The sequence below is a fragment of the Artemia sp. Qi Xiang Cuo genome, unplaced genomic scaffold (genome assembly GCF_049724085.1).
Source record: "Artemia sp. Qi Xiang Cuo unplaced genomic scaffold, ASM4972408v1 HiC_scaffold_3023, whole genome shotgun sequence".
Taxonomy (NCBI): domain Eukaryota; kingdom Metazoa; phylum Arthropoda; class Branchiopoda; order Anostraca; family Artemiidae; genus Artemia; species Artemia sp. Qi Xiang Cuo.
In genome coordinates this window covers 157897-173986 of record NW_028300418.1, presented here as the reverse complement: position 1 = coordinate 173986, position 16090 = coordinate 157897, and the positions used below count along the sequence as shown (strand labels likewise).

General features: G+C 33.4%; 1 pseudogene; it reads right to left on the bottom strand.

Moving 5' to 3' along the window:
- Nucleotides 1-1463: 1463 nt before the first annotated feature.
- On the bottom strand, nucleotides 1464-2162 carry LOC148938692 (uncharacterized; annotated as a pseudogene).
- Between the last annotated feature and the right edge of the window lie 13928 nt (nucleotides 2163-16090).

Sequence of the window (16090 nt, the reverse complement as noted above, 5' to 3'; positions counted from 1 at the left end):
AAACGGAGAAACCAGCCTGTAAGGGTCGACAGAGCTGAATCTTTACAAAGACCCCTTTATAGTTTAGAGTGTTGTGATACACAGGGAAATAATAATAATTTGCCTTGTTTTAAATTTGAGTGTTCCAAAATTTACCCGGTTTACTTGATACGGGTGAGTCAAAGTCCTTAACTCGGAAGAAGTTACTAAGGATGTTTCCTCCAAATGCCAAAACTCACGCACGCAGGTGTCAGAACACCCTGACATCGGTAAAAGATCAAAAGCTGACAATTTTGGGGGAATGTCCATTAAAATTTAGCACAGGGGATAAAGAAATAACAGTAACGGTGATAATATGTAAGCAACTGGCATTTCGTTGTATTCTAGGAGTAGATGCTGTAAGAAAATATGGGATCGTTTGGGAACCCCTAACTGATAAAATAAACGAAACTCAAACGAAAAACTTAACAGGCGAATTTACGTAACAACAGATAAAGAGAGTGATGATTCAGATTATAACATAAAAATAAACGGGAAAATCACAATAGAAGGGGGGACAATAGCTCAAGTACTAGCAACATTAAATACAAAAGACGGAAAGGTTGAAACAATGGATGCTATAATAGAGGGATACACCCTCGAAGAATATCCCATCGCTGCCACCAGCTGTGGTAAAGTGTTTTCATGGTGATTGGGTGAATTTGTTGTTGCTGCGTTTATTTCTCCCTTTATAGAGGAGATAAACTATGGCTCTAAGGTAATTAAATTTTGGTAGTTTGCCTTAGTCTATGACCTGACTAACGAGGTGTATCAGCTGGGAATATTCGAAGGACTATATTTAGATTGTAGAGAGGGTGGCAACAGATTGTAGAGATTAGATTGTAGAGAGGTTGGCAACACAATACTTTTATTCAGCTAACATAGTCTAGTATAGGGTTTAATAATATATTTATATTCCGCTGGGACTGGTGGTCCCAGGGAGGCAAAAAGTATCAGAAATCTGCAATAATATATAATACAATAAGATACTCAGACACTTACAATAATCTGACAATATTCCAAATTATTTCTTAATATCAGAAGACCAAAGGTCAGTCAAGCATAAAATTAGTATCTGACACCCTGTTTCTTTAAAATTTATCTTTTATACTTTTCATCAACCACATCCTATCGGACCCAGTGACCCATATAGCATGAAAGTGGTGGTTTCTCAATTTCCTATTAAGTATACACCTTCTAGGGTGTGTTTTTTATCTTAATAAAAAGTGGTATTTCAAAAACTTTGTATTTGCGTCTTAATGTTTTACTAAAATATAATTTTGACTTCATTAGTTAGTAACACCACAGATACTGAGTGTCCCCCCACTACTTCGGCTATAACAGTAATCATCGGCCTTGTTGTCTTGTATGTATTCAAAACTATCTGGACATACTAAAGAAATACTATCTGCAGTAGGATAGGCCGGAACTCTGTTCGTGCTCAGTTAAAACTTTGATATACCAGTTTCGTTTGCGGTCCTTAAGATTATAGCAGCCTCAGTAGAGCTAAGTTCTGATTTCTTGGTTTCTTAAACATGTGGGTCCACTGGATTAGGAAGCGAGGCGTCATTTATTGTTTCAATAACACTTGGTCGATCATTTTGAAAATCTTGTAGTTTTTTGGACAAAAAACAAACATTCAGAGAAGGCTTATTAAAAGCCGATTTATTTTTTTCAGACTCTGTACTAAATATCTGTGTTTCGTAAGAGCCCTGGTATTTGTCTTCACATAATTCATAGGCTATGTATACCGTTTTGTTAATGTTACTTCTTTGTTCTGGGTCTCTTTTGTTGTTTTCATCATAGGCGTCATTAATCTGCAACTCATTTTTTTCTTCCAGTCGAAAATATTCCACCATATCCTCTTGGTAGTCATCCTTTCCAATGTTCTTGCACTCTTTAGTGTCCATGCACTCTTTAATGTCCATGCCCTCCTTCAACTCCATGTCCAGCTTATCATTTTCAAAATTCCCTTCGGTATCAATATTTTCTGACACCTTTGCTTTAAAGTGTGTTTGGTAAACATCCTTGTTGATTTTAACTCCCTCTTGTTCATCTTCTTCTGTTGATTTGCATATTGCACTTACTATTCCGAGCTCATATTCTTTCAAATACCTGTTGTTTCTTCTTTGAAGCTCGAGCATTTTATTTTTATCAGTAGATCTAAGTGCCGATTACTTGGTTTCGTAAATATGTGGGTCCACTGGATTAGGAAGTGAGGCACCGTGTAGTGTTTGAAATAACACTTGGTCGATCATTTTGAAAATCTTGTACTTTTTTGGACAAAAAACAAACATTCAGAGAAGGCTTATTAAAAGCCGATTTATTGTTTTCAGACTCTGTACTAAAAATCTGTGTTTCGTAAGAGCCATGGTATTTGTCTTCACATAATTCATTAGCTATGTTTACCGTTTTGTTAACGTTACTTCTTTGTTCTTGGTCTCTTATTGTTTTCATCATAGGCGTCATTAATCTGGAACTCATCTTCTTCTTCCAGTCGAAAATATTCCACCATATTCTCTTGGTAGTCAGCCTTTGCCGTGTCCTTTCACTCTGCAGTTTCATTTTTTAATATTTATGTTTCCCGTGCAATCTGTAATTTTTCTGTTCTCCTACAGTTTTGACATACCAGCAAGAAAACATTTTTTATATCATTAAATACGAAAAGAAAAAGAGAGTTTTTAGTACATTTTCTTATCTTTTAAATTTCATTTATTCAAAAATAGACGTGAGAGAGAGAATGCGAGAGAGAGGGAGAGAGAGAGAGAGATAAAACCTTACGTATATACAGTTTCATTTTTTAATATTTATGTTTCCAGTGCAATCTATAATTTTTCTGTTCTCCTACGGTTTTAACATACCAGATTAACAGTTTAACAAATGTTAACATACGGTTTAACATTCTAGGGCTTGCCCTGGATTATAACTTCATTCTTTTTCTTGTCAATTCGTTCATTGCCAGCGAGATACATCAAGATTCTTTTACCTTGTTCACAATAGGATGGAGGCAACAAGTCTACAACACTTCTTAATAAATCTTCATTTTTTGGGGTCTCACTATTTTCAGAAGGTTGATCAATGACATTGACTTTGAGCGGTGTTTCACGATAAGGCCTACGCTTATTGACAATTAGAAGGGCATTCTGAAGCAAAATTAATTTTTCATCATCGGCAATTGTTTCATTGTTAATAAATTTATCAAGATTATCTTCAAAGTGCTCTTTGGGTGAAAGGGCAAGCTCAAATGGCGTCAATTTATAGGGTTTAGCCATTTCTAGAGAATAGTGTTTACAAGTCCGTCGATTATCAGTAGTAACAATGAAAAGAATTTACCACCCGCTTGATCAAGACGTTTTCTTTTACAATTTGCTTTCTTTTTGCAACCTAGAGCACGTACAAGTGACCGATCTTGCTTTGTGTGTTGTCTAACACCATCTGACAGTTGAACATTACCGTCTGTTAAATTTAAACAAAGTTCCGATAAGAGATTAATAATTTCCTTGTCGACGCTATGCTTGAGTATTGCTTTCCCAAGCCGCGATTTTGAATTGTCTAGTACAGAAAATAAATGCCGGTGTTCATGTAGCTTCTTTAACGTCTTGATAATGAATAATGACCTTTTTTACTATTCACCATTAGATATACAATAATTTCATTATCGAAAATATCAGTGACTACAGGCAACTCTTTGGGCGTGTTTTGATTTAGGTCTAAAAATATGTAACTTTAAGGTTTATTAGTAGCTTGATTGTATGCAAAAAGTAAATATTTGTGTTCGCAAAAGTCAGGCCTTGGCCTGACAAATTGTCTTGAGCGTACCGACTGTGGTTAATCAAGAGACTAAACTAACGTTGTAGAGAGGTTTGGTATAGTACAATAACTTTTATTATGCATTAAAGAAGACAAGTAGACATATAAGGCACGGTCATCTAATACAAATACAAATTAAATCATGTACACTCACAGGTCCCAAAACCATCAAAAAATCCAGAGATTAAACAAATTAATTTAAGGAGAGAGCCCCGTTAGAGCAAAAACTGGCATAGTGGTATTACAAATTTGCCGTGTCTCCACCGCCATAGTAGAATGTGTCATATGGATTCTATAGCAGCACTAGGAACCACTGAAGCGTATCAAGTTGAAGGAACTTTATCTAGGTCATTCTCTACAACGGCACTAGGAAACATTGAAGCGTACCAAGTTGAATGAAGCTCTACAACTTTTCAAAAAGAGTAAGTAGCTACTCTCATATTGGTAATACTTCTATAGCAGCTCTACACCTTTTCAAAGAGAGTAAGTAGTCCCTTGCATACAGGTAATACTTCTATAGCAGCTATACACCTTTTCAAAGAGAGTAAGCAGTCCCTCACATATAGGTAATACTTCTATAGCAGCTCTACATCTTTCAAAGAGAGTGAGTATCCCCTCGTAATGTCATATGTATTTGCATGGGCCTATACACCCTTCAAAGAGAGTAAGTATCCCCTCCCAATGTCGAATGGATTTGCATGGACCTATACACCTTTCAAAGTGAGTGAGTATCCTCTCGCAATGTCGTATGGATTTGCATGGATCTATACACCTTTCAAAGAGAGTGAGTATCGAGTAAGTAGCTTGAACGAACTTTATCTGGGTCATTCCCCCAGAGCACTCTTGAGATTCAATGACCATTATCTATGTCATTCTCTACCCCTAAGGCACTTTCGCATAATCTGGTTTTGAACGTTAGGGAGCGCTCTTGAGTCCCTCAACTCTTACATAACAGATTTCCTTGTTCTTGAGTATAGATATAAATAGTCTTGTAAGATTTTGTAATGTCATAAGTTCAACTGTGTTCAGTAAAGAAACAATTATGTCAGACAATAGGAATATTGATGATTTAACTGCTGATGATAATGATGTGAGTTATCATTGAGTTTTTATCACACTTTCCAAAAGATTAGACGAAACTTGTTCTATCAACATGTTTTATCTGTCAATATGCTAGGTTTTTTTTTATTCCATCATTTTATTAAAATAAAAATCTATTATTCTAAGTCTGCATGTATAATTGTTTTCAAATATACCACGTCATCTTCTTCCATGACTTCCTTTTCTTCTGCTATTTATGTCATTGTTGCATTTAGTCCCACAAAACACGGTTTTAATGTAAACGACGTCATCGTCTTCTATAAAATCTGGTTCTTCTTCCATAATTTGACCTTCTTCAGGTCCTTCTTCAAGTTCTTTGAGTTTAGCATCACATGAATTCGTTGCTTCAACGACCAATTACAGGGTTTCGTCATAGGATTCAGTCAGCCCGAACTCAGACCAAATATCCTGCCCGTCAGTCCAATTTTGCTCCTATAATAGAATACAATATTTTCACTAGATTTCGAATGATCTGATCATGTTTTTTTTAGAGTCTAGGGGGAAATATTGTTTTGCTTTTATTAATGTTAGAAACATTAAACATGAGAGAGAGAGAGATAAAACCTTACGTATATACAGTTTCATTTGTTAATATTTATGTTTCCCATGCAATATATAATTTTTCTGTTCTTCTATGGTTTTAACATACCAGCGAGAAAACATTTTTTATATCATTCCGTACAAAAAAAAGAGTTTTTAGTACTTTTTTTATCTTTCAAATTTCATTTAGACAAAAAATTGACGTGAGAGAGAGAGAGATAAAACCTTACGTATATACAGTTTCATTTTTTTAATTTTTATGTTTCCCGTACCATCTATAATTTTTCTGTTCTTCTACGGTTTTAACATACCATTGAGAAATTTGAGATAAAAATTTATAGAGTGGCGCCACTCTTTTTGAACCTAGATTAACCCAGCTTTTTAACACAATGTCTCTCTCGCTATGAATAGATTTTTACGTATCTTAAAGCGACATGAAATATGCTTACTGCTCTAACAATCGTACTCTAGGCTTGTTCAGAGACACGATGCAGCTTTCCCACTGGTACTCTATGTCCGGTTATCGACACTAGCTAGTTTATTGCATGTATTAAATCAGAAAATGTTTTCCGTGAAACTATTGCATTTTCTATAAGAATGGATGGTATTTTATCCAACATAAAAATCAAATTTAATTTTCATTGAATACTTTTCATTTAAAACTTAAAACACGCTGAAAGATAGTTCCCGTGAAACTATTGTAGTTTCTATAAAAAGGACTAAATTTTTTCCCAACATCAAAATCAAAATAAGTTTCCATTTAATGTTTTTCTTTTAAACGTAAAACACGCTGAAAGATGCTTCCTGTTAAACTATTGCAGTTTCTATAAAAATGACCAAATTTAAAAATCAAAATGAATTTGCATTTAATACTTTGCATATAAACTTAAAATACGCTAAAAGAAGGTTCTCGTGAAACTATTGCAGTTTCTATAAAAATGAATGAATTTTTATCCAGAATCAAAATCAAAATGAAATTGCATTTACTACTTTTTGTTTATACTTAAAAAACCCTGAAAGATGCGTTCCATGAAATCATTGCAAATTCTATAGGAATAAAGGAATTTTTATCCAACATCAAAATCAAAACGAATTTTAATTTAATAGTTTTCATTTAAACTCAATACACCCTAAAAGATGATTCCCGCGAAACTATTGCAGTTTCTATAAAAATGAACAAATTTTTATCCAACATCAAAATAATAAACTAATTTGAATATAATAATTTTCATTTAAACTCAATACACCCTAAAAGATGATTCTCACGAAACTATTGCAGTTTCTATAAAAATGAACTAATTTTTATCCAACAACGAAATAAAAATGAATTAGCATTTGATACTCTTCATTCAAACTTAAAATACGCTGAAAGATGTTTTCCATGAAATTATTGCAGTTTCTATAAAAATGGATGGATTTTTATCCAACATCAAAATCAAATTTAGTTTTCAATGAATGCTTTTTTAAAAACTTAAAACACGCTGAAAGATGCTTCCCGTGAAACTATTACAGTTTCTATAAATGTGAACAAATATTTATCCAACATAAAAACCAAAATGAATTTGCATTTAACACTTCATTTATAATTAAAATACACTGAAAGATGTTTTCCGTGAAACTATTGCAGTTTCTATAAAAATGACTGAATTTTTATCCAACATCAAAATCAAATCCAAATAAAGCTTCCGAACCATTGCCTATAATAGTATTTCACTTTTAACTTACTGCTTTTATGCTCAAATATGAAGGTCGCGTGGGAGCCTGCCTTCAGAAAATAAAAGATTGTGTACAAACTTTTTCGATAATTTTAAGTTGATCACCTTTCTCGTAGCCTTTATGATTGATAACTTTTTTGTGGTATTTAGGCCAAAATATTTGTTTTGCTGTACAAACCAGTTGTAAACGACACTGTCGCTGCATGATATGTTCTAATGCTTAAAAAGGGTACTTTGACTCAAGATATGAAAATCATTCCCTACTGGGGTGTTTCCTTTTTTTCTTTAATTTATGAGGATTGGCTTTTGTTTGTTACTTTAACAAATAGTCTAAAACCTAGTAAACTATACATATTTGGATACAGAATTAAAACTAAACTACCTTTCATGCCTAATTAGTTTTCAGCATTCAGTTTTTTAAGTTTTGGTAATTAATACTGAGGGCTGATCTGATTAGCCGCTCTTTGCATCAAACCCTTTTTGAATTTTTTCACATGGTACAGAAAAAACTATTTCAGTCTAGTACGATGCGATGTTTTGTTTTCTGTCAAGGCACAGAAAAGATTCATATGACCATTGTTACGATGTGTTTATAGATTTGTTGGTCTTTAAAAAGACTGTTGGATAGTTATGGGGGTGATGGGTGTTATAAAAATTCATCATCGTTCATAATCCACTTGGTGTGATCCCAATCTATATCACGGATTTTGTTGTTGTTCTTCTTCCTGAGATATCTTATACACATATTCCGAGAAAGAATATATGTCGGCACCCATCTGCTAAAAAATCGAACCTCGTCCTCTGGGTTGTGTATTTTATTCGGAAATACCTCACGATTAAAATCTTCCAAGTTGAATATTGGTATATCAGATTTGCATTTGTCGATTAAAAGTTTATCAGTGGGTATATTCCCTTTCGCGTATAGCGCTGTTACACCAAAAAAACTACATATTTCTCTAACTTCCTCTTGTACCATGGATAGATCCTTCCCTTTATGATAGAATGGGGGTACACTCTATCATATAAACCTAGTTTGCTTATAACACATAATGTATTGCGCCACATGTCTCTATTGTAAGCATACATATTGTAGTTGATATGCCAGTGATAACAAGAGACTTCTCTACGATCTATAGTCAGCAATAAAAACGCACATTCAAAAATCACCCCACATGATGACTTCTTCAAGGCAAGGAATTCACAATCAAAAACACCATTTATCCTTGAAGTTAGCTTTTCAAACTATACAAAATTGTAATTTTGACCTGTACTTTATCCTCAAAGACTGAATATATTAAGCTCTAACCCGGAGATCTCAATCTCGCATATCCATATCGAGTACGATTGCCATAGCCGTAAGGATATTTCCTGTCATTTTAAGATACAAAAAAAAGTTGAATAATTTCGAAGTCCCCCCTCCCACAAAATAGAAAAAAAAGTGCTACTACAAACATTATTTTTCTAATAGTAAAAGTCACGACTAAAATTTCTATATTATTCTCATTTTCAATTTTGAGAATATTAAATTTGATCTTTCTATGTTTTAAGTATGTTCCATGTCATTCCAAGAGATGTAAAAAATGGGGTTGAAAAAAATACCATGTTAAAAAAATAAAAAAAAAGAAAACAAAATTTCAAAAAGTATAACAAAATTGGGGAGCGGGCCAAAACGTTGGGGGAGGGGGCCCCTTGGAGGGTGGTGGTATGGGGACCTTTGGAGGTTGAGGTCCTTGGTGGTTAGGGTCAATGGTGCTAACGATTTTTGACGATTCATACTCATAATCGTTTCACTACTTGATTTCCAAGGATTTCTAGTTTCTGTTCGTTTTAGGCTTCACCCATTCATCCATAGAAATAAAGGTTATTTCAAAGCCTATTATAAAAATTGTTCATAATGTTTTCTCGTAATATAATACTTATTCCATTTCGGTGTCATAGTTTATTTTTAGGAGGATATTTATCATGTAATTATAGCAATAAAGATATTTTAAGGCATTACTTCGTCTTTGTTTCCATTCTTTTTTTAGGGTACGATGTCAACTCCAGAGGAAACTCAAAACTTGTTTCCCGGCTTTGCAAAAATTCAGAACTGAAGTGAAAACTTTTTATTTTCTTTTGAAAAAAGAATTAGAATGGATCTGTAACTTTTTTTTTCTTTGAGAAAATTCGGAAGGGAGGTTGAGCTTTTTCTTCACTTTATTGAGAAAACTCGGAATTAAAGAGGAACTTTCTATCTTCAGAAGAGAACTTGAACACTTTTACACCTCTTTGAGAAAACGCAGAATTCAAAAAGAACTCTTTATCTTCATGGCGAATATTCACAATCAAAGTATAACTATTTCTATCTTCTACTGAAAAATTTAGAACAGAACGTTATGGATGTTCTTATTTCTGAAAACTATAACCCAACTTTATATAAAAAAAATGTTATTAATAAAATCAGATGTATTTTAAAGTGGGATATCCATATTTCTGAAAACTAAACCCCAACTTTATTAAAAAATCTGCAAAAATGTACCCAATTATTAAAATCAGATGTATTTTAAACATGTATGTTCTTATTTCTGAAAATTAAAACCCAACTTTATTAGAAAATCAAATATTATCAATAAAACCAGACACATACATACGAAAGGTTAGGAAATCTAGCTCAGAAAAGTTCAAAATAGCAAACTAAACATCCCAGATCATCAGTTTCATGCAATACACACCTACGAAAGGTTAAAAAACCTAAATATAATGTTTAAAACATTAAAAAGCTAGATGCATGATCAGTTGGGTCTCGTGAATAGAACTATGAATGGAATTACTAGTAACCTTGACATTCAAAGATGATGTTGTCAAGTTGATATTTATCCTTCCAAATCAGCTATAAATGACAATTTTTTCTCACTTGGTAGTTTAGCTATTGTTGCAAGTAGGAATAGTACCAGAATGTTGACTATGGGTTCTGAACTGGATTAAACCCATTCTATAATCCACTTCAAAGTATATTTTTAGACAAAAAATCTACAGTTATAATGGGCTTCTCAAGTGATGAATAGGTTATGTTGCAGGGGATTAGGATATAAATTATATTCTAAGAATCTCTGGACCTTTTGAGTAATGATAGTATTAAAAAAGTCAACTAGTTTTATTTGAAATCATAAAAATACTGCTTTTAGAAAGGAACATTGACAAATCAATCAGAAATTTAGCATAACGACACTATAGGATACTTCCATGCATGGTTTAACTGAGTATAACGCCTCACATCTCTTCCTTTAAATAGAAGTGAATGTCTATCTTTTTCTTGTGTTTTTACAAGCATCCTTATCCGTTTTCTCGTAGCACTCGAATCTTCGAAACTGCGAAAGAGGGTATTTTCATTGTGACTTTTGCTATGCCTCACATTGCTACCAGGGGAGACATCCAACTTTGCCCGCGTTTGCTGGGGGGTTTGATCAACAACACCCTAAAATAAAAGATTATTTTCAGTTTTCTAAGTTGGTAGCTCGTAAACTTAAAGACCTAAATTTCAACCTACTTAAACAAATAAAGAAAAGAGTGGCAGTCCTAGATGGAGGCTAAACCAAGTATATTTTTAATATGATGCTCTCTACGTTAAAGCTGTTTATACTTTTAAAAAAGCTTCCTATTTTAATTAAACAATACGTCTCTTAACCTCTGAAAAGGGGTAAGGCTCTTAATACATTTCGCATGTTGAATCACATATTTTATGTTATTAAATTTATAGCTATGTTCACTATAATATCCCATAGCGTATTGCATCGAGGGCCAAGAAAGGTTTAAATCCCTCACAGTGGTAGCTACTCAAGAAATAATTTGAATAAGTAATTGTTAATTGTTACAATTCTAGTATCTGATACATGCATATTTACATAAAAGTCTAATATAAGTCAATGCCGACTTAATGGCAGCACAAAATGGTTTTCTTTTTATTATAATACAAGAAAAAATTTACTCACCAGCATTCGCATGGATTTCTCCATATCACTATCAGTGCAAATAATTAATCTAAAAAACAAAAAATCTATTTGACTCGCTGAAAGAGCTTTTCAAACTATACAAAATTGTAATTTGGACCTGTATTTTATTCCCCAAAAAATTAATATATTAACCTCTAACCAAGATGGACCGGTTTTTTTCTTTCTTTTTTTGGGATATTGAACTTACCTTAAATGTTGTGTACTTCGTATATATTATGACTGAAATCTGACCGGGGTGACTGTCGTGTCAGAAACCTGTCTGCTAAGGCATATACCAGTAGTCTTATTGCGCAATCACTCGTAGAATCTATACCGTTCTCATTTTGAGTTTCGAAAATATTAAATGTGAATTTTTATGTTTTAAGTATGTTTCATGTCATTCTAAGTGATGTAAAAAAAGTTGAAAAAAATATATCATGTTGAAAAATAATAAAACAAGATTAAAAAACTTAAAAAAAGTATAAAAAAATCGGCGGGGGGATGGGGACCAAAAAGTTGGGGGGAGAGGCCCCTTGGAGTTTGGGGGTATGGGACCTTTGGAGGTCCCTGGTGGTTAGGATCATTGGAGCTAATGATCCTTGACGGATCATACTCATATATACCTCACTACTTGATTTGCAAGGATTTCTAAGGGTTTTTCTGAATTTCATTATTAAAATTCTTTTCTTGACATCTGCATCTCTGTTAGTATCAGCTTTTTAGTGTACTATAGCGTTAGACCCTATTTTAAATTGGCAACGCTGTTCAGACGCCACTTGAGTATTATACAAAACACATCGAAGAAGTAAAGTTAGGTCAAGTCACAAGGTCATTTTATCATCGTTAACCATTTTCATAGATTTGTGCCAATTGAATATCTTTTTTTTTCGCAAATTCAGTTAGTTTATGCGAATGTTCTGCAACAATTCTAAGTGTACCATCCCATTTTTTAATTACCAGTAATGCATTCCTAAGCAAATTGAGTTAGTTTACGCAAATGTTATAACTTTCAACTTAAACAATTCTAAATGTAGCATCCTATTCTTTAATTAGCAGCGACGCATTCGTAAGCAAACCAGTCTTGACTAAAGGAAATGATCCAGAAAATAGGTGTTGCCTCAGAAACCAGTCTGGTTGCATTACACAATGAAAATCACTCCTTATATTTGAATCCGATTACTAATCAAGTTACCGTATATGGAATACCCTCTGTATCACCTCTCTCTGATTGGCTCAGAAAATGGGTGTTGGCTCAGAAACCTGTCTGCTAAGGCATATACCAGTTGTGATAATAGTTGAATTATGACAAATCTGAGCGGCTTGACTGTCGAGTCAGAAACCTGTCTGCTAAGGCATATACCAGTCGTGATAATAGTTGAATGACCGTGGTAACTCAATGTACCGGTTAAACTGCACTGTATATTCATGTCTCTAATCAAGTTACCATATATGGAGTACCCTCTGTATCTGCTCTCTCTGATTGGCCTCCAAAAAATGGGTGTTGCCTCAGGAACCGGTCTGGAAAGACATGTACCGTCTGTAGCAATAGATAACTGACCCCTGGTAAGCCAATGTACCGGTTAAACTGCACTGTATATTCATGCCTCAGGCGTAGGATTCCTTGTCCCGTTCCTTTTCCCTTCTGCATAGAAATATAAGACACTACTAGATAGTTCCCGTGAAACTATTGCAGCTTCTATAAAAATGACTAAATTTTTACCCAACATCAAAATCAAAATGAGTTTTCATTTAATGCTTTTCTTTTAAACTTAAAACATGCTGAAAGATGCTTCCTGTGAAACTATTGCAATTTGTATGAAAATGAACGAATTTCAAAATCAAAATGAATTCGCATTTAATACTTTGCATATAAACTTAAAATACGCTAAAAGATGGTTCTCGTGAAACTATTGCAGCTTCTATAAAAAATTAATGAATTTTTATCCAGCATCAAAATCAAAATGAAATTGCATTTACTACATTTCTTTTAAACTTAAAAAACCCTGAAAGATGCGTCCCATAAAGCTATTGCAAATTCTATAGGAATAAAGGAATTTTTATCCAACATCAAAATCAAAATGAATTTGAATTTAATAATTTTTATTAAAACTCAATACACCCTAAAAGATGATTCCCGCGAAACTATTGCAGTTTCTATAAAAATGAACGAATTTCTATCCAACATTAAAATCAAAACGAATTTGAATTTAATAATTTTTATTTAAATCCAATCCACCCTAAAAGATGATTCTCGCGAAACTATTGCAGTTTCTATACAAATGAACAAATTTTTATCCAACAGCGAAATCAAAATGAATTAGCATTTGATACTCTTCATTTAAACTTAAAATACGCTGAAAGATGTTTTCTGTGAAACTATTGCAGTTTCTATAAGAATGGATGGATTTTTATCCAACATCAAAATCAAATTTAATTTTCAATGAATGCTTTTTTAGACTTAAAACACTTTGAAAGATGCTTCCCGTGAAACTATTACAGTTTCTATAAAAACGAACGAATTTTTATCCAACATAAAAACCAAAATGAATTTGCATTTAACACTTTTCATTTAGAATTAAAATACGCTGAAAGATGTTTTTCGTGAAACTATTGCAGTTTCTATAAAAATGACTGAATTTTTATCCAACATCAAAATCAAATCCAAATGAAGCTTCTGAACCATTGCCTATAATAGTATTTCACTTTTAACTTACTGCTTTTATGCTCAAATATGAAAAATGTCGCGTGGCAACCTGCCTTCAGAATATAAAAGATTGTGTACAAGATTTTTCGATAATTTTAAGTTGATCACCTTTCTCGTAGCCTTTATGCTTGATAGCTTTTTTGTGGTATTTAGGCCAAAATATTTGTTTTGCTGCTCAAACCAGTTGTAAACGACACTTTGTCACTCCATGATATCTTCTAATGGTTAAAAGGTTACTTCACGTCAAGATATGAAAGTCAGTCCCTACTCGGGTGTTTCCCCTTTTTCTTTAATTTATGAGGATTGGCTTTTGTTTGTAACTTTAACAAGTAGTCTAAAACCTAGTAAACTATAAATATTTGGATATAGAATTAGAACTAAACTACCTTTCGTGCCTAATTAGTTTTCAGCATTCAGTTTTTGGAGTTTTGGTAAGTAATACCGAGGTTTTATCTGATTAGCCACTCATTGCATCAAACCCTTTGTGAGTTTTTTCACATGGTACAAAAGAACTATTTCAGACTAGTACGATGCGATGTTTTGTTTTCTGTCAAGGCACAGAAAAGATTCATATGACCATGGTTTCGAAGTGTTCATAGATTTGTTGGTCTTTAAAAAGACTGTTGGATAGTCATGGGGGTGATAGGTGTTATAAAAATTCATCATCGTTCATCATCCACTTGGTGTGATCCCAATCTATATCACGGATTTTGTTGTTCTTCTTCTTCCTGGGTGTCTTATACACATATTCTGAGAAGGAATTTTATCGGCACCCATCTGCTAAAAAATTGAACCTCGTCCTCTGGGTTGTGTATTTTACTCGGAAATACCTCACAATTAAAATCTTCCAAGTTGAATATTGGAATATCTGATTTGCATTTGTCGATTAAAAGTTTATCAGTGGGTACATTCCCTTTCACGTATAGTGCTGTTACACCAAAAAAACTACACATTTCTCTAAATTCTTCTTGTACCATGGATAGATCCTTCCCTTCATCATAGAAAGGGGGTATCACTGTATCATATAAACCTAGTTTGTTTATAACGCATAATGTATTGCGCCACATGTCTCTATTGTAAGCATACATATTGTAGTTGATATGCCAGGGATAACAAGAGACTTCTCTACGATCTGTAGTCAGCAATAAAAACGCACATTCAAAAATCACCCCACATGATGACTTCTTCAAGCCAATGAATTCATAATCGAAAACAGCATACATCCTTGAAGTTAGCATATACCAGTAGTCATATTACGCAATCACTCGTAGAATCTATACCATTCTCATTTCGAGTTTCGAAAATATTAAATGTGAATTTTTATGTTTTAGTTATGTTTCATGTCATTCTAAGTGATGTAAAAAAACTTGAAAAAAATATATCATGTTAAAAAAATAATAAAAAAGTTAAAAAAGAACTTCAAAAACAGTTTAAAAAAATGGGGGGGGGGATGGGGACCAAAAAGTTGGGGGAGGGGCCTCTTGGAGTAGGGGGGTATGGGACCTATGGAGGTCCCTGGTGGTTAGGGTAATTGATGCTTATGGTCCTTGACAGTTCATACTCATATATACCTCACTACTTGATTTGTTAGGATTTCTAAGGGTTGTTCTGAATTTCATTATTAAAATTCTTTTCTTGACATCTACATCTCTATTAGTATCAGCTTTTTAGTGTACTATAACGTTAGACCCTATTTTAAATTGACAACAGTGTTCAAACGCCACTTGTGTATTATACAGAACACATCGAAGAAGTAAAGCTAGGTCAAGTCACAATGTCATTTTATCATCGTTAACCATTTTCATAGATTGATGTTGTTCCAAATTCATAATAAATTGCCTGAGTTAACAAGCCCTTCGGGGTTACCTTAACTGGTAATCAGTTTAACCCTTTTTTACCATCTTCATACAATCCAATTCGCAAATGTTATCTAGCTCTGTTTTTTCCCTACTATTCAATTAAGATCGTTCATACAGTCCAATTACTTTTCTAATAGTAAAAGTCACGACTAACATTTCTATATCACTCTCATTTTGGATTTTGAGAATATTAATGTTATTTTTTTATGTTTTAAGTATGTTCCACGTCATTCAAAGGGGTGTAAAAAAAGGGTTGAAAAAATACCATGTTAAAAAAAAATAAAAAAAAAGTTAAAAAAAACATTAAAAAGTATAGAAAATGGGGGGAGGGGGCCAAAAAGATGGGGGAGGGGGCCAAAAAGATGGGGGAGGGGG